Source organism: Mesoplodon bidens (genome assembly GCF_964165515.1).
Source record: "Mesoplodon bidens genome assembly, chromosome: 9".
Classification (NCBI taxonomy): domain Eukaryota; kingdom Metazoa; phylum Chordata; class Mammalia; order Artiodactyla; family Ziphiidae; genus Mesoplodon; species Mesoplodon bidens.
Window position 1 is genome coordinate 96,172,848 of NC_138166.1, and position 13,248 is coordinate 96,186,095.

Below are 13,248 nucleotides of genomic sequence, written 5' to 3' on the forward strand. Positions count from 1 at the left end.
CTAGGTGTGTGTATGTAAGCACGCATGTATGTAAATGCATATGAAAAATCAGACAGGGACCATTCCATAATTTTTCTTAAAAATTATATACATATATGCACATGCAATTATATATATGTGGTATCATGTGATTATATATTTTATATATACAATATGTAGTATATAGTACATACATGAGGTATATATGTGATTATATATTATAAATATACAACATATATGTGATATTATATGATTACTCTCAATTATTATTTAACTCAGCAATCTAATAATATATTGAAAATAAGCAAAAAAATGTGATGAAATACATGAGCTCTTCAATGGTATTAACAAGTGCTAAAAAAATTCAGTTTTTTAAAAAACTAAAATTAATAGAGCCATGTGTTACTCAAAACTTTTGACAGATGATCAAGGTTTCTCTGAAAAATCATCTGAAGGTAATTTATTTCTGAAGACTCACCCCCAGTGCAAGAAAGGAAAAGCGCTTTGTCAGGAACATACTTTATGAAATAGAATAGCCATAAAAAACAATGCCCCTGATTAAATTTAGTTGAAAACTGACATCCTGCAGCTGCTCAAAATGATGTCACTCTGAAAATTTATTTTGACTTCATGCATGATCTGACAAACATAGCATCTTTACATACAGACTTTCCCCTCCTCCAATACCCCGAAATGATTCAGGAGCCATGCATGGATAACTTTGGGATCTCTGATTTATAGCATTTGATAACCAACAGACTAAAATATATTACTAAACTAATCCAATCAATAATTCAACATAAATATGTCCTCACAGTTTGTTGTGTAGGGTTCTTTAATACCAAGACTCCTATTATAAATTTTCTTTTAAATGAGCTAATCATTTTTTACCTTCCATCATTTTGATTCAAAAACTCAGTAATGTTGACATGCTTACAGAGCTTAGTAATTTGACTGCATAAATACTTTTTAATAAAAACTTGCCAAAGCAAATGACTAAATATTGCTTACAGCTAGGCTTATAAGAATCAAGCAAACCCAAAGATCTTTGGTTTTTCTTAAGCAAAGTACATGTTTCCTCTTTACGCATGTTAAAGCATACTGAAAGTACAGTTTCAACTATGTCATGAAATGACTGAAAATAAATCCCAATCACTAAGAAAACTATAGTCACAGGTAGACTGAAATCAATTGTCACATACATTGGAGGTCATTAAGATCACGATGTATGTTCAGATACTTCATACTAACTTACTCCACAACAGTTTTATATTTATGTATCTTATTCCATAAAAGCCTATGATACTGAGCAAGCTTTTGCAGAATTTTCACTATGATAGAGAAAACAGAGGCCTTATACATCAGTGTCTACTACTACTTACATAACCTCTGGGGTTGAAGTGACAACTTTGCAATTTTTGTTTGGTTCTAGCTAACAGAACTAACATTCCTCCCAAAGCATCTGAAGAAATGATAACAAATTCCAACTAAAAAGGTAATTCTGAAGAATCAAGTCCATCAACTGCATTATATGAATAAACAAAATTGTGGTATACCCATATAATGGAAACCTACTCAACAGTGAAAAGGTACACAAAAACATGATCAATATCAAAAGCATTGGATAGGTTAAAAAGTCAGACAAAAGAAAACAAACGCTGTAATTCCATTTATCTGATATTCTAGAAGGCTGCAGGATCTAGACTATAAGGGATCAACTGCCAAGGAACAGGAAGGAAATTTGAGGGATGATGGACAACTTTTCAACTTGCCTGAAGTGGTAAATACAACTGTTAACCACTTCAAAACGAATTCAACTCTGTCTAAAATGAATTTTATTGTGTGAAATTATTCCTGAACAAAGCTGATTAAAAACAGAAAAGAATCAGAGAAGCCAGACACTACATTCCATGATTCCAAACACAATATGATAAGCTCTTACAAGTTTTCTAAGTAGTTATACAATTACTGCACACAGAATATTAACTATAAAAGAATTTATAGCTATTGTTTAAAACTGCCTCATACGCTTCTGCAACTGTTCTATAATTCATCACACACCGTAGCTTTAAAGGGCCACCCTCCATCCTCTTGGCTTATCCGACTCTAGTATGAACCAGCCCAAAAAGTGATAACATTTCATCATCAAGAGTTCTCTGAACAGAGGGCAGACAGCAGAAGCAAGAAGAACTACTATCCTGCAGCCTGTGGAATGAAAACCACCTTCACAGAAAGATAGACAAGATGAAAAGGCAGAAGGCTATGTACCAGATGAAGGAAGAAGATAAAACCCCAGAAAAACAACTAAACGAAGTGGAGATAGGCAACCTTCCAGAAAAAGAATTCAGAATAATGATAGTGAAAATGATCCAGGACCTCGGAAAAACGACGGAGGCAAAGATCGAGAAGATGCAAGAAATCTTTAACGAACACGTAGAAAAATTAAAGAACAAACAGAGATGAACAATACAATAACTGAAATGAAAACTACACTAGAAGGAATCAATAGCAGAATAACTGAGGCAGAAGAACTGATAAGTGACCTGGAAGACAGAATGGTGGAATTCACTGCTGCAGAAAAGAATAAAGAAAAAAGAAAGAAAAGAAATGAAGACAGCCTAAGAGACCTCTGGAACAACATTAAACGCAACAACATTCAAATGATAGGGGTCCCAGAAGGACAAGAGAGAGAGAAAGGACCAGAGAAAATATTTGAAGAGATTATAGTCAAAAACTATAGACTATAGAAGTAGGACATCTGGGGCTTCCCTGGTGGCGCAGTGGTTGAGAGTCTGCCTGCCAATGCAGGGGACACGGGTTCATGCCCCAGTCCGGGAAGATCCCACATGCTGCGGAGCGGCTAGGCCCGTGAGCCATGGCCGCTGAGCCTGCGCGTCCGGAGCCTGTGCTCCGCAACGGGAGAGGCCACAACAGTGAGAGGCCTATGTATTGCAAAAAAAAAAAAAAAAAAAAAAAAAAATTGATAAACAATTAGCCAGACTCATCAAGAAAAAGAGGAACTCAAATCAATAAAATTAGAAATGAAAACGGAGAAGTTACAACAGATAACACAGAAATACAAAGCAGCCTAAGAGACTACTACAAGCAACTCTATGCCAATAAAATGGACAACCTGGAAGAAATGGACAAATTCTTAGAAAGGTATAACCTTCCAAGACTGAAACAGGAAGAAATAGAAAATATGAACAGACCAATCACAAGTAATGAAATTGGAACTGTGATTAACAATTTTCCAAGAAACAAAAGTCCAGGACCAGATGGCTTCACAGGTGAATTCTATCAAACATTTAGAGAAGAGCTAACACCCATCCTTCTCAAACTCTTCCAAAAAACTGCAGAGGAAGGAATACTCCCAAACGCATTCTATGAGGCCACCATCACCCTGATACCAAAACCAGACAAAGATACTACACAAATTGAAAATTACAGACCAATATTACCAATGAATAGAGATGCAAAAATCCTTGAAAAAATACTAGGAAACAGAATCCAACAACACATTAAAAGGATCATACACCATGATCAAGTGGGATTTATCCCAGGAATGCAAGGATTCTTCAATATATGCAAATCAATCAATGTGATACACCATATTAAAAAATTGAAGAAGAAAAACCACATGATCATCTCAATAGATGCAGAAGAAGCTTCTGAAAAAACTCAACACCAATTTATGATACCAACTCTCCAGAAAGTGGGCATAGAGGGAAACTACCTCAACATAATAAAGGCCATATATGACAAACCCACAGCGAACATCATTCTCAATGGTGAAAAATGGAAAGCATTTCCTCTAGATCAGGAACAAGACAAGGATGTCCACCCTCAACACTATTATTTAAGATAGCTTTGGAAGTCCTAGCCACGGCAATCAGAGAAGAAAAAGAAATAAAAGGAATACAAATTGGAAAAGAGGAAGTAAAACTGTCACTGTTAGCAGATGACATGATACTATACAAAGAGAATCCTAAAGATGCCACCAGAAAACTACTAGAGCTAATCAATGAATTTGGTAAAGTTGCAGGATACAAAATTAATGCACAGAAATCTCTTGCATTCCTATACACTAATGATGAACAATCTGAAAGAGAAATTAAGGAAACACTCCCATTTACCACTGCAACAAAAAGAATAAAATACCTAGGAATAAACCTACCTTGGGAGACAAAAGACCTGTATGCAGAAAACCATAAGACACTGATGAAAGAAATTAAAGATGATACCAACAGATGGAGAGATATAACATGTTCTTGGATTGGAAGAATCAATATTGTGAAAATGTACTACCCAAAGCAATCTACAGACTCAATGCAATCCTTATTAAATTACCAATGGCATTTTTTACGGAACTAGAACAAAAAATCTTGAAATTTGTATGGAGACACAAAAGACCCCTAATAGGCAAAGCAGTTTTGAGGGAAAAAAACGGAGCTGGAGAAATCAGACTCCCTGACTTCAGGCTATACTACAAAGCTACAGCAATCAAGACAATATGGTACTGGCACAAAAACAGAAACAGATCAATAGAACAAGACAGAAAGCCCAGAGATAAACCCACGCACCTACAGTCAACTAATCTTTGACAAAGGAGGCAAGGATACACAATGGAGAAAAGACAGTCTATTCAATAAGTGTTGCTGGGAAAACTGAACAGATACATGTAAAAGAATGCAATTAGAACATTCTTGAACACCATACACAAAAATAAACTCAAAATGGATTAGAGACCTAAATGTAAGACCGGACACTATAAAACTCTTAGAGGAAAACATAGGAAGAACACTCTTTGACATAAATCACAGAAATATCTTTTTTGATCCACCTCCTAAAGTAATGGAAATAAAAACAAAAATAAACAAATGGGACCTAATGAAACTTAAAAGCTTTTGCACAACAAAGGAAACTACAAACAAGACGAAAAGACAACCCTCAGAATGGAAGAAGATATTTGCAAACGAATCAACGGACAAAGGATTAATCTCCAAAATATATAAACAGCTCATGCAGCTCAATATTAAAGTAACAAACAACCCAATCCAAAAATGTGCAGAAGACCTAAATAGACATTTCTCCAAAGAAGACATACAGATGGCCAAGAGGCACATGAAAAGCTGCTCAACATCACTAATTATTAGAGAAATGCAAATCAAAACTCCAATGAGGTATCACCTCACACCAGTCAGAATGGGCATCATCAGAAAATCTACAAACAACAAATGCTGGAGAGGGTGTGGAGAAAAGGGAACCCTCTTGCACTGTTGGTGCGAATGTCAGTTGATAGAGCCACTATGGAGAACAGTATGGAGGGTCCTTAAAAAACTAAAAATAAAATTACCATATGATCCAGCAATCCCACTACTGGGCATATATCCAGAGAAAACCGTAATTCAAAAAGACATATGCACCCCAATGTTCACTGCAGCACTATTTACAATAGCCGGGTGATGGAAGCAACCTAAATGCCCATCGACAGATGAATGGATAAAGAAGTTGTGGTAAATATATACAATGGAATATTAGCCATAAAAAGGAACAAAATTGGGTCATTTGTTGATATGTAGATGGATCTAGAGACTGTCATACAGAGTGAAGTAAGTCAGAAAGAGAAAAACAAATATCGTATATTAATGTATGTCTGTGGAACCTAGAAAAACGGCACAGATGAACCGGTTTGCAGGGAAGAAGTTGAGACATAGATGTAGAGAACAAACGTATGGACACCAAGGAGGGAAAGCCACGGGGCGGGTGAGGATGGTGATGTGATGAATTGGGCGATTGGGATTGACATGTATACACTGCTGTGTATAAAACTGATGACTCGTAAGAACCTGCTGTATAAAAATAAAATAAAATAAAATGCAAAAACTAAAAAAAAAAAAGAGTTCTCTGAATAATCTAGAAGATAGATCTCTCCCTAAAATGTCAGTTTTCAATAAACTACAGCCCAAGGAGGTGAAATTACTTGCAAAACATCTCACAGTAATGAAGTCACAGAATTGGATTCTGAATGCTGACCTAACTAATAAGTCCATGCACACTCTCACTACAGAATTCCCATTCTAGACGCCATGGCTACCTGCCTGCAAAGAAAGGGACAGAGAGCACAAATTGTTAAAGTTACTCATATGTAGACAGACAAGTCATTGATTCCTTCATGGGTGTATCAGATAACTTGCTTCCAGATGCCTGGTTTAATTACATTGATAAAGGCTTTAGAAGCTAATCTGTAGGAAGAGCTAGGCTCCCACTTGATTCAGTTATTTAAATTATACTTGGAAAGTGGTTTTGCTGGGGCACAGTGAGCTTTAGAGAGAGAGGTACAATCGTCATCCTTCATTCCCACTCGGTCACTCTGAAAAGTGGTACTAAAACCGAGTTCCCCTAAAACCCAGTTTCTCTGCTCAGTTTATGATTAACCTCTCTATCCAAAACTTGATTCCCTTTCTTGTCCCACCCCTGTTCCCCTCAGGATTGAGGAGTACCAAAGAAAAGTGGGGATTGAAATTGAGCAGGACCCTGCAGGGCCCTCCTAGGTACAAAAGCCCCTCCGTGTCCCCCATTTCTTGTTTGTAGAAAAGGGCTGTAGTCTCCGAGTCCTTCCCTGAGTTCCAAAGTGGTACTAATTAGCGAAGTGAGGGAATGCAGAAACAAAGGAAAAGCAGTCAAGAAACAAGAGTGCAGCTATAAAACAGAGTCCTAGTTCCTTCTCAAGGGATACCCATAACAACCTGATGCAAATCTTTGAGTTGTTCTACAGGAAATAAGACTTCTGCCAACCCAGGTGGAGGATGGCGACTACTTGCTGACCACATGCACTGGACCCCAGGTTGGTTGGAACCAGAAGGTTGATGATTAAGATTCCTGAAACATCACCCTATTACCTCACCACCAACCAATCAGAAGAAAGGCATGCCTGTGTAGCCTTCACCCCAAGGGTCGACTTTAAAAACCCTTCCCTGAAAGCCATCGGGGAGTTCAAGTCTTTTTAGCATGAGCTATCCATTCTCCTTGCTTGGCACCCTCAATAAACGCTGTACTTTCATTCACCACAACCCCGTGTCAGCAGTTTGGCTTTGCTGCATGGCGGGCAAGTGGACCCAAGTTTGGTTTGGTAACAGTAGTAATCTGTGATGAGAAAGTTGCAAGAATATATAAAGCTAGCAAGTCTGAAATCTTAACTGTGAAAAAATTAATGGAGAGGCATAAGAAATCAAGAATGAATCTTGCTTTTCTATTTAAGCACCCAGGTCATCCTCATCCTACCCCTTATTAATGCATGTTTAATTGAATGGTCATTTGTATGAATTCAGGGAATTTTTGTTGGGTGCTAATCTTTTAAGTGAAAGAGAAGACCAACTCCTAACTAACTAAGCTCAACTAGAACATTGTTTATATAAAAATAATCTTCTTTAGGACTTCCCAGTCAGGATGCTATATTCATCAATTACTGTGAGAAAACTAATCTAAAAACAACACTCCCCCCATTTCAAATTCCTACACACTAATGACACCAAAATTCATATCCATTTCTCAGACTATTATGCTGTGAGTTTCAGATTCTTAAAGTCCCACATAATCACAATTTAAAAAGAAAACCTCTCACATTTAGCATCAAAATGCCAATAAATTCAAAGGTAAGGACCTTAGTTTCATGATAAAACAGTCATTTAAGTAGGAATTAGAATACAATGTACAAATGTAAAATAGATAGCTAGTGGGAAGCAGCCACATAGCACACAGAGATCAGCTCAGGTGCTTTGTGACCACCTAGAGGGGTGGGATAGGGAGGGTGGGAGGGAGACACAAGAGGGAAGGGATATGGGGATACATGTACACATAGAGCTGACTCACTTTGTTATACAGCAAAAACTAACACAACAATGTAAAGCAATTATACTTCGATAAAGACGTTAAAAAAATTAAAAAAATAAAATGTTGCATAAAAAAAGAATACAGTGTAATATAAGACATTATGGAAATAAGTGGGACATATTACTATTCATGATTTCAGACAAAAATGGATAATCTTTTTAGATACAAGACATTTATGGTTTATACATGCTAATAATATTAAAATATATTTATATTTATATATATCCCTGAAGTTTCTTCTCTAGCATCAAGATACTTCTAGTACCTGATACAGTATCTTAGAAACCCCTGGCTGTAAAAAAAAAAAAAAAAAAAAAAAGCTTCATCTTTGTGACATTTCTGCCAAGATATCAAAGACAAATCATTAATTCAATAAATTCTTGGATGCTCATTAGTGTTCTGGATATTATAAGGCACATAAAGATTAATTATGATCACTGCCTTCCAGGAGTTCACCACCTAATGAGGGAGGTAAGATACATCTACACATAGCTAAATCACAAGGTAAAATGAGAAGGTAAATAATTACAAAGTATTATGCAAAGTTAAAGGACAATAGATCACTAGAAATTTACAACCTAGTAAAAGACATATGTCTTTACAGCTCTAAATCAAGGTAAAATGTGAATATAACATTGTAAATTTAAAAGTATTACAAGATGTAAGAGACGTCCAAGTCCCATCGGGCTGCAAGGAGAGGGTGCCCTCATGGGGCAGACAGCATTTCATTGAGCACAGCTGCATGGAGAGTTTTACTACAAAAAACAAAACAAAAAAACACTAGCATATGCTACTAAAACCATCTGAACATAGGTACAGCAAAGGATCTATAAGCTCTGACCAATCAGAATGGACTGCCAGACAATCAGAATGGATTATGGGTGCTACCAATGTGAACAAGCTGAAGATCATCCTGAGAAAGGGCCCTGGGCACAGGCAGTGAGGAGAAAGGACTTGGGAGAAGACAAGGCACGGCTGACAACAGCAGCAAAAGCCACACCCTGATTCTCACCGTAATGAGTTTAGATTTTATCCAGGAGACAAAGGAGAAACACTCCACCTCTCCCCAGTAACCTCTCTCTCTCTCTCTCTCTCACACACACACACACACACACACACACACACACACACACCACACTCTGGGGCAATAACTAACTTTTTACACTCCATTAGGATCCTCAGAATATTTTCTAACACCCCCATTCTAGTTTAATGGTCCACACCCATGCTTTCCTTTGTCATAGAACCTGTCACACAGAACTAGAGCTTTTGCATTATGTGCTTTATAATCTACCACACCGAATGCTAATTTCCTCTTTACTTCTTTTATACTGTAAGTTTCTTGGGGGCAGGAACTATATTTTATTTATTTATATATTCACAGTAACCATCAAAATATCTAACTGTAAAAGGTATTCGATGAATGCTTGAATGAATGAAGGAATGAATGAATCACAAGTTAAATGCTATATTCTTATTTCTGCCATTGGGTTATTCTAGAGAGATTGTATCTCATTCCAAAGCTTTCTCTTTTTTTTAGTCAGTTTACCTTAACTAGAGTCTAAGAGAACAGGGTTTAAAAATGCTTACCTACCTTAAAAGGCATTATTTTCTTAAATGATCAATATAAATTATTTCTCCCATATTGTCAGACTACTTATGCTGTGTCATCGATTTTGTGACTGTTTCTGTACAATTCTTATTCTCTTCTACTTGATTTCATTACTTCCTTCATCTCTTAACCATAATTAGTGTGACTATAATTCTCCCCTAAGAACCTCCAGCAATGTTTCTTCATCTTTTTTTCAGATTCAGAGAGCTATGGAGTCTTTATCCCAAAAAATGTCCATCCACTCCAAATTCAATATATTATGATTCTATTTTATGAAGCCCCAAAGTAACACTAATTAGGTCTCCCGTGAGGGGGGCTGGCGACGGCAGGGAGGAGGAGGAAGGCTCCGGCAACGCTGGGATGACGCTCTACTTACTGATCTCAGTACTGTTCACGCTGCCGTGCTCCCCTTTGCGAAAATTCATTGAGCTGTATCGTGATCACTTGTGCACTTCTCTGTATGTCTGCTTTTTAATATTCATTATGGTGGAAAACATTGGTAATTACTGTCAGAGTTGACAACTTTCCGGACCCTGGTTAAAAACTGACTAAAGCAACAACTGTCCTCTTACAGTATCTGTTAAAGATGCAGAAAAAGGACTAACTTGGGGCGAGGGAGGAGAGCAATGGTGGCTGGGGGCAGGGCGGGGAGTGCATAACCCTCCCATCATCACTTTTATTTACCTAGTACGTGCAAATAACAATCGTGCAATATTCTTTGCTGTGGACAGTTTACACTTTTCTGATCTAATACAGTGTCAATAAAATCATGGCTAGAAAAACAAAACAAACCTCCAATGCCTATCAGTGATGAGCAAGAAAAAAATCTGCTCCGTAAAATCTTCCTAGCAAATCCTACCCTGCTTCTCTTCTATTTTTTTCACCCTTATCTCTGTATCCTGTGATTATTCTGATCATGGGGCCAGGCTTCTCCATCCTGGTTCTGACCAACGGTGGGTTTTACCTACTTGGGAGAAGACAGGAGGCAGATGTTGCGAGCCCACCAATGGACTTTTTCATCACAGACCACTACCAGAATATAAACATGAGACTTGAGTCAGTATCAGGCTGGAGCTGTAGAATTGGGGGTATTAGCCCACACAACTGATACCCAAACTTACTGCCCCACATTTCCAAAAACAGACCTCTGGGGTTAGGAAAACAGTCAGTTAAGAGTAGAGGAGTACAGGGCTTCCCTGGTGGCGCAGTGGTTGGGAGTCCGCCTGCCGATGCAGGGGACACGGGTTCGTGCCCCGGTCCGGGAGGATCCCACATGCCGCGGAGCGGCAGGGCCCGTGAGCCATGGCTGCTGAGCCTGCGCGTCCGGAGCGTGTGCTCCACAACGGGAGAGGCCACGGCAGTGAGAGGCCCGTGTACAGTAAAAAAAAAAAAAAAAAAAAAAAAAAAGAGTACAGGAGTACAGTACAAAGATTGAGTCCTCATAAAATGTCTTCCTCTTTAATCTCAAGTCCACAACCACAGCTAGGATCCAAATATCATTGGCGGTGCCCATTCTACGTCTCCTTGACTGGGTCTTCACCCTGCCTCAGTTTGATGTACAGACTGAACACACACCTGAATCAGAACCTATCAGCTCTCAGAGCAGAGGTAATCTAGTTATTGAAAATACACGGGTCATAAAAGTCACTAAAAACCTTACGGTAAGAGAGAACAGAGTAACTGTAATCAAATACTTATTAACAAATATTTTTTGAGTATCTAATATTCTCAGGCAATTTTCTAGGCACAAGGGACTTTACATTCACTGAGCTTACATTCACTTGAGCAAGAAAAATTAGTCATATTTTCTGAACTCCAAATGGCACAACTCAATGCAACTCTTTGCTACTTAGGAAAAAATAACATAATTTTTTTTTTTTTTTTTTTTTTTTGGCTGCACTGGGTCTTTGTTGCTACGCACAGGCTTTCTCTAGTTGCAGCAAGCAGGGGCTACTCTTCATTTCAGTGCGCAGGCTTCTCATTGCGGTGGCTTCTCTTGTTGCAGAGCATAGGCTCTAGGGTGCTTGGGCTTCAGGAGTTGCAGTACGCAACCTCAGTAGTTGTGGCTCACGGGCTCTAGAGCACAGGCTCAGTAGTTGTGGCGCACGGGTTTAGTTGCTCCATGGCATGTGGGATCTTCCTGGACCAGGGATGGAACCCGTGTCCCCTACATTGGCAGGCGGATTCTTAACCACTGCACCACAAAAGAAGTCCCAATAACAGACACTTTTATTTTTTTCTTTTTGTTTCTCCCAACTCACTAGCATATACTCAAATCACCATGAATTGTTTTCACAATAAACAAAAACGTTAAGGGCTTCTTTATTTAAAAAAAAAAAACACCTGGTAAATGGAGAGAGGTGACTTTCAAAGTAGAAACAAAGACAAACATTTGTGAAAGATGTAGAAAACTGAATGCATTCGGTACAGGATCAGACGTAAGGTCACCACTGAATTCTGCTTCAGCGCTATCCCTTAGCAAACCCTGCTCCTCTGTTACTGTCTACATCAGCCTTCCTTCTTTCCATTCCTAATGTGTAAAGAGCTCACTTTCTCTTCAACTGGAGATGATTCTCTACATATTCATGTTTTATTGCATAATTATAAGGTATTACATTGTAGATTAGCACACTGAATAAATAAAAAAATAAGAACAAGCGAAGCAGTGGTCCACAACCCTAACTTGACTTTTCAAAACTCATGAATATTTTTTCCATTTCCATTGTAAAGCCTTTCTGTTAAAAATACAGTTAAGAGGAACCATGTTTAGTCACCTATGTCCAATTAGTTTAACTGGGTAGGGTTTGGACTTAATGAGATTTATTCCAAGACTTTTAATTCCCACATGAAGCAGTTAGCTTCACTCATCTCCCTATTAGGGACTCTATCTTCACCCCAGCCAGCCACGTCCCTAAGCATCAGACTATGCATCATGGCAAACATGTTATTACAACTCGCAAATCAACAACGAATACACCTTCTTCTTAAACATCTTCATATATGGACAAATGGATGCTAGATAAATCATATAAATCTTCTTGGAAGATTTCCGTAAGATTACTTATAAATGTGTTAAGAAATGATTATCTCGAAATTTGGGCAAAAATAACGGCACCCATTCCCAAATCTGGCGATGTACACTACTTTCAAATGCGAGTAAAGGTGTTGGATGTTATATTTCTTATTAGTGGCCAGCCCAATCCAATAAAATTAATCAGTACAGAAATCTATTTTTTCATAGGCATTCTAGATGGTTCTTATGATCACGGAAGAGTTGGGAAGTACTTTGTTAATACCCTTGCACAGCTCTGGTTCATATAATTATGTTCATGAGCTACACCCACCACCAAGAGAAAAGGCACTCAGTACCAGACTGCTGGCCACTAAGCAGACTATAGACATGAAACAAACAGCCCCCAATTCATATCTTGCCCACATGGCCATTATGCTCCTCTCTGAAGCAACTGGCCCAGACACTTCTATACACATACTTGAGTATTCTTTCACACACTGTCCATGTCAAGTCTTCGAGAATACAGTCAGAGGAATCCATAAAGTTTAACAATAAAGATGCACAAAATGTTAAGAATTTGAATTGTCTTCCTAGCTGTCACTGTGGCTATATTCTTTGATAATGCATCCAGACATGCCCAATCTCATACCTTCCTCCTATGGGCAACCAGCTGCTTTCAAAAAAACAGCTCCAATATTAAAAATGTGAAGTACAAATTTTGATGCCATAAAGATGTATGTTAACATCATTT

General features: G+C 38.1%; 1 protein-coding gene across 3 annotated transcripts in view; it reads right to left on the bottom strand.

Annotated features, from left to right (window-relative positions):
* TPK1 (thiamin pyrophosphokinase 1) overlaps nt 1–13,248 on the bottom strand; it is a 348,926-nt gene that overhangs the window by 201,718 nt on the left and 133,960 nt on the right. The window lies entirely within an intron of this gene.